We start from the raw sequence: 6799 nt of genomic DNA on the forward strand, positions 1-6799 counted from the left end.
CAACCTTAATATGTCTCTTATGACTTCTCTTTCCTGTTTACCTCTTCAAGTTCCACTTGAGTCTTGTATTTGAAAGTCAAATTTTCTATTCAGTTCTGGTCTTTTCATCAAGAATGCTTGAAAGCCCCCTATTTCACTGAATGGCCATTTTTTCCCCGAATGACCATTTTTTCCCCTGAAGGATTATGCTCAGTTTTGCTGGGTAGGTGATTCTTGGTTGTAATCCTATCTCCTTTGCCTTCTGGAATATTATATTCCATGTCTTCTGGTCTCTTAACATAGAAGTTGCTAAATCTTGTGTTATCCTGATTATGTTTCCACAATACTTGAATTGTTTCTTTCTGGCTGCTTGCAATATTTTCTCCTTGACCTGAGAACTCTGGAATTTGGCTACACTATTCCTAGGAGTTTTCCTTTGGGGATCTCTTTCAGGAGGTGATGGGTGGATTCTTCCCATTTCTATTTTACCCTCTGGTTCTAGAATATCAGGGCAGTTTTCCTTGATAATTTCTTGAAAGATGATGTCTAGACTCTTTTTTTGATCATGGCTTTCAGAAAGTCCAATAATTTTTAAATTCTCTCTCCTCAATCTATTTTCCAGGTCAGTTGTTTTTCCAATGACATATTTCACATCCTCTTCTATTTTTTTTCATTCTTTTGAATTTGTTTTACAGTGTCTTGATTTCTCATCAAGTCACTAGCTTCCAATTACTCCATTCTAATTTTTAAGGAAGTATTTTCTTCAGTAAGTTTTTGGACTTCCTTTTCCATTTGGACAATTTTGCTTTTTAGGGCATTCTCCTTATTGCCTTTTTGGCCAATTTGGTTTTGTCATTTGGGTTAGGCTACTTTTTAAGGTGTTATTTTCTTCAGTATTTTTTGGATCTCCTTTAGCAAGCTGTTGACTTGTTTTCCATGATTTTCTTGTGTCACTCTCAGTTTTTCCTCTACTTCTCTTGCTTGCTTCTCAAAATTCTTTCTGAACTCTTCCATGGTCTGGGACTAATTTATATTTTTCTTGGAGGCTTTGGATGTAGGAGCTTTGACTTTGTTGTCTTCTGGTTTGATGTTTTGATCTTCTTTGTCACCAAAGTAAGATTCTATAGTCTGATTCTTTTTGTGCTGCTTGCTCATGATTCCAGCCAATTACTTGAGTTATAAACTCTTTGTTAAGGAAGGGGTCTGTTTCCAGTGTGGAGAATGTACTGTCCCAAGCTTTGGGGGGTTTGTGCAGCTGTTTTCAGAGATACTTCTAGGGAACTGTAAATTTTCAGTTCTTCCAAGGTGCTATGAACAAGGGTGAGGTGTTTACTCCTTCCCTGGCCTATGCTCTGGTCTATGAGTGACCACAAACACTCTTTTTTTGTCTTGGAACTGTGAGGAGGATTCTCTCTCCATAACCACTCCAAGGTCCAACACACCAGCACTCCTCACCACAGGCCTGCCACCCAGAACTGTGACCCAGATCCAAGCATGGGAAAAACAAGAGAATCCTGCACCAGCAAAAAGATCTCTGCAATCCTCCTCTTATCAGTCACTCGGTTCCCCCTCAGTCTGTGGGCCCAAAGTTCTGGAAGCAGCTGCTGCCTGGGGTCACACATGGACTGGGGCTGAGACCACCCACTTCTCTGACTCACCACAGACACAGAATTTTCCCACCGACCTTCTAAGTTGTCTTTGACATTCATGGGATAAGAGTTCTGGAAACCACCACAGCTGCCTGCAATTCAGTCCTCTGAGGCCTGCTCCAGGTTCACTGAGGCCTGTGTGCCCATGCCAAACTGTGTTCCTCTCCCAACCCAGTGTGATAGACCTCTTCAATTGGCCATCCAGGTTGTCTTGAACTGTAAATTTGTTTCACTCTGTCTTTTTGTGAGTTCTGCTGCTTTAGAATTTGTTTAGAGTCATTTTTATAGGTATTTGGAGGGGTTTTGGGGGACAGCTGAAGCAAGTCACTGCTTTTACTCTGCCATCTTGGCTCCACCCCCACATGAACTTTTTGTAATGTCTTATCACACCATATCTTAACACAAGGCTTGTTGAGCTTAGAGATATTGAGAAACCTACTAAGGAGAGTAGTTGGTCAAGAAGCCCAGATATTCGGAAGCCAATTCATTCCTTCCAATGAACTAGTGAATAAGACAACTGTCACTCTCAACCCAGAAGACTGCAAAGGCACATTTCTTTGTAGCCACACCAAAGTCAAGTTTTGAGTCATTGCCACTGACTGAACAAGATGATGCTGAGCTCCAAAGGTGGAGAGGGTTTAGTGATGAAGGTCTGAGGTTTGCCCTGGTCTTGCCAAGCCATTGAAGTCCTCAGAATGAAAAATTAAAAATGGAGCATCAGGCATTCATTTCATCTATACCCAAAATACGTAGACCAAGTGGAGAAGAATTTGTTGAACTTGAATCAGAAGATCGAATCAAATTGGCACTGAAGAAAAGACAGAGAAACAATAGGATGCAGATATGCTGAAGTATTCAAGTCAAACAATGTTGAAATGCATTGGATGTTGAAGCATATTGGTCCAAATAGTGTTGACACTGCCAACGATGCTCTGTGAGCCTTAGAGTATTCCCACTTGGCTGTAGCAAGGAAGAAATTGTTTGGTATTTTTAGGGTTGGAAATCATGCCAAATGGGACAACATTGCCAGTGGAGTTTTGAGGGAGGAGTACAGGGGAAGTCCTCATGTAGTTTGATTCACAGGAAATAGTTGAAAAGACTCTAAAGAAACACAAGTAAAGAATAGGGCACAGGTACATCAAAATCTTCAAGAGCAGCCAGATAGAAGTTCGCACTCATTATGATCCTCCTTGAAAGTTAATAGCTATGTAGCAGCCAGGCCCTTGTGACAGGCCTGGGACTGGCTGAGGCTATGACAGCAGAGGAGCTGGGTTTGAAAGAATGAAATGAGGTGCCTACAGTGAAGTGTATGGAGGCTATGATGACTGCAATGGATATAATGATGCATATGGCTTTGGGTCGGATAGCTTTGGAAGAGACCTCTATTACTGATTTTTTTTAGGAATGTGTGATCATAGATACTGAGATGGTAGGTTCACTTTCCAGAGTACAATAGGCCATTGTGTGTACATGAGAGGATTACCTTACAGAGCTATTGAAAATGACATTTGCAATTTTCTCACCACTCAACCCTGTTTGAGTACACACTGAAATTGAACCTGATGGCAGAGTGACTGGAAAAACAGATGTTGAATTTGCTACTCATGAAGATGCTGTGGCAGCTATGGCAAAAGACAGAGTAAATATGCAGCACAGATCTATAGAACTCTTCTTGAATTCTACAGCAGAAGCAAGCAGTGGTGCTTATGGTACCAAATGATGGGAGGCATGGGCTCATCAAGCCAGTCTAGTTAGGGTGGTACAGCTAGCCAGCAACTGAGTGGGGGTTACAGAGGAGTCAATGGTGGTTAAATCAGCAAGAACAGATATGACCAAGATTTACATGAAAACTTCAGTGATTTTCAATTAAACATTGCATAGGGAGTCAAGGAGCAATGAACAGCAGCTACTACAGTAGCAGGAGCCATGTATCTATGGGAGGGATGTCTGGTATGCCCAGTATGAGTGGTGGGTGGGGAATGTAATCCTGATCACTCGCTCTTGGCCAACTTTTTTTAAAGAAAAAAATGAAGCTTAACAGTTTTACAATACAAACTTGTGATTTATGCTTACTGTAAGTGAAATCAGGATTATTTTAAAAACTTAAGATTCAATATTTTTGAACACAGAAAAAGATTCATCTAGGATATAATGATAAAGTTCAGTAAAGACTACAACTGTTAAACAATTTCAGCTTTTCTCTAAGTAGTTATGTTGTAGGAGTGTACTTATGCAGTAAGTGTATTTAGGTTAAAGTAGTTTCAATTATGTTAAATGTTGCTCTTATACCACATTACATGGAACACTGTTTTAGATGCATGTTGGGAGACAGACTTTTTTGTAAAACAAATATAGAAGCTGTGTCTGTGATTCAAAAGTGAAACATTTGGCATGTTTGTTCTAGTTTATTTTGTTTACTATCCTGTAGGGCACGTACATTTAAGCTTTTTTTTTTAAGTTAATGGGAACAATTTTAAGATGCAATATAAATACTTTAGGATTTGGTCTTGGTGTTTGTATTGAATTTCGAAGTCTTGATTTAAATCATTCATTGTATTGTAATTTCTTTTTAGGTGTATTGCTGACTGTTTCACTTAACAAGTTTCATTTGTTAAATAAATTTTCTTTTCAAAAACTAGAGAAAAATAAAAGACTGCAAAGGCAAAGCCAGAAATGTTTTTGAAAAGAATGCTACTCTTATTTTACACTTAATTAGCATGGATGTGACTCTAATTAAGATAAATAATGAAGGACCAACCCAAAATTTAACAGAATTAATGTAAAACTTAGGTCTTATTTCTACCTATTGCCCCTCCCTTAAAGTTATACAGTTGATTCTTTGAAGCCAAGTCCAGGACTTTTTATTTATCTCAATTAAATTTTATCTTGTTTCAGCCCATCATTCTAGCGAAGGATCCCATATTTTACTGAAAGTACTCCTAACTGACCTGGCTACAGTCTTTTCCTTCTTCAATCCCTCTGGCATATTATGACTCTCTCTGACTCTCTCTCTCTCTCTCACACACACACACACACACACACACACACACACACACAACTATTTGGAGGAAATGCCAGATAATTTACGGTGACATTTAAGGAACTACACAACTTACTTTTCAGAGCTTATCTACTACATACACAGTGCTTTTAGCAAATTTAGAGCACACTGTTCATTTTTCTATCTCCCCATGTTCTGATGAAAACTTATTCCTTGTGAGTCTATATCTGACACCATGGGGAAAACAGGTCTTGCATGGTCCTGGCTGAGATACTGTAGAATGCAGTATCCTGGGTTCAGGACCAATTGAGCAATAGTGGAGGAGGGAACCAAGTATTTATTAAATGTCTATTATGTATCAGATACTGTGTTAAGCACTTATTATAAATATTATTTCATTTTATCCTCACAACAAGCCTGAAAGGTAAATTCTGTTATCCCCATTTTTTAGTTAAGGAAACTGAGGCAAATAGAGGTTAAGTGACTTCTCCACTATCACATGGTTAGTGAGTGTCTGAGTTCATACATCATGTCACCTAGCTGCCTAGGGTCAGACAAAGGATAGGAGCTTATTGATAATGAAGAAATCAGCTGTGGGACAATGAGTGCAGAGTCTATAAAGGAACAGGAATTAGTATATGTGACTCATATATCATAGAAGGAAAATATGATTCATAGATAGAGAAAAAATAAGAAGTGAAGGTCTAAGCAAGTCAGCAAAATTGAGAATCAGACTGATGATCAGAGGAAGGGTCAAAGCAATATAAAAGCTGACCTCAAGTCATTAAGCTTACTGATCTGGGAGTGTATGCTTGCTCTTAAGCATTACATGGGTAAATAGTCCTGGTCTCTGATCTTGAGTGGGAGACCCATTAAAAAAAGCAATAAGTCATTCATAACTGCCTTAGTACCCCTCTGCCTCTGCCTTAGAACCCTATCTCTATATCTCCATCTGTTGAAATACCAACCATCACTACAAGCCAAACTTAAATGTCCTGTCTTCTATGAATCTCTCTCAGTACCCTCAACAGAATTTCTCTTTTGCTCTTTAGATCTCCTATATCACTTTGTGTTTCTCTTGTGACATGGTATAATATCTGGTTTGTGACATGGTGTATTGCCTGGTTTCAGTTATTCATGTTATTTTTAAAAAAACATTTTACTCCTATGTTGCAAGTTCCTTAAGTATGGAGAACACATATTTGTTCTATTTACAGCACAGAGTCTTACATGTAGAAGGTACTCATAAATAAATACTTTATGAGCTAATTAATGAGTCTGTTTGAAGATTATATGCACATATCTCTGTAACATTTACTGGAACATTTTTCAAATTATACTTTATATATACAACCTCCCTAAATTTTTCATCACCTACTTAAAAATTAAAGTGAAGGAAGCATAATTACTGTTCATCAACCCTTACCTGTACTTGAATTTTTCATCATTTTGGGCAACACCACAATAGAGTGAATATTTCCAAAAAGCAACACTGCAGCCAGTCCTTTGAGCAAACTGACAGTACTATTTCTTACCCCTCTGTACCATTATAGCATTTCCTAAGTTTCCTTCCTCTTCTCCAATTCTTTAGCTACATTCGGGACAGTCATCTCTTAAACTGCCTTTAGTATTATCACCCTCTTCAACTCTCTACTTTTATGCCCCTTTCCAACTGTTGCTACTAATAATGATTTTCCAATTGTCCCATACTTGTTTCTCACTGTCCTCTTTATCAGCACAAAGATCCTCTACTCTGTTTCAATGTTCTTCACCAAGTTACTAGGGGCTAATAGATTTAGAACCAGAAGGTGAAGAACATTACATCTTTCACCTGCCACAAAAGATTCTTAGAGATCCTAGTCCAATCTCATTTTACAAATGAGAAAGCTGAGATACAGAGTGGTTAAATGATTTTCCCAAAGTCAAACAGGTGAAAAGATTGGATTAAAATCCAGGCTTTCTAATTCTAAATTCTTTCCGATAAAATGGAATGGTTCTTTTCCTTCTAACTCTTTAGGTCTTCTAAAGCAAATTTATTCCAAGTCCACTTTATATAAACATTCCATTCCTAACCCTGAGCTCATATCTCCAAATATTCCAATTCTCATAACCCTAAACCTAACCTTTCCTCTAACCTTGATGAAGCTAGTGGCAGAGTGAATAGATGATC

At 38.3% G+C, this 6799-nt stretch overlaps 1 pseudogene; it reads left to right on the forward strand.

Moving 5' to 3' along the window:
• The first annotated feature begins 2236 nt into the window (after positions 1-2236).
• On the forward strand, positions 2237-3613 carry LOC114045921 (annotated as a pseudogene).
• Positions 3614-6799: the final 3186 nt, after the last annotated feature.

The sequence above is a fragment of the Vombatus ursinus genome, unplaced genomic scaffold (genome assembly GCF_900497805.2).
Source record: "Vombatus ursinus unplaced genomic scaffold, bare-nosed wombat genome assembly UNPS02014779.1, whole genome shotgun sequence".
NCBI classification, from domain to species: domain Eukaryota; kingdom Metazoa; phylum Chordata; class Mammalia; order Diprotodontia; family Vombatidae; genus Vombatus; species Vombatus ursinus.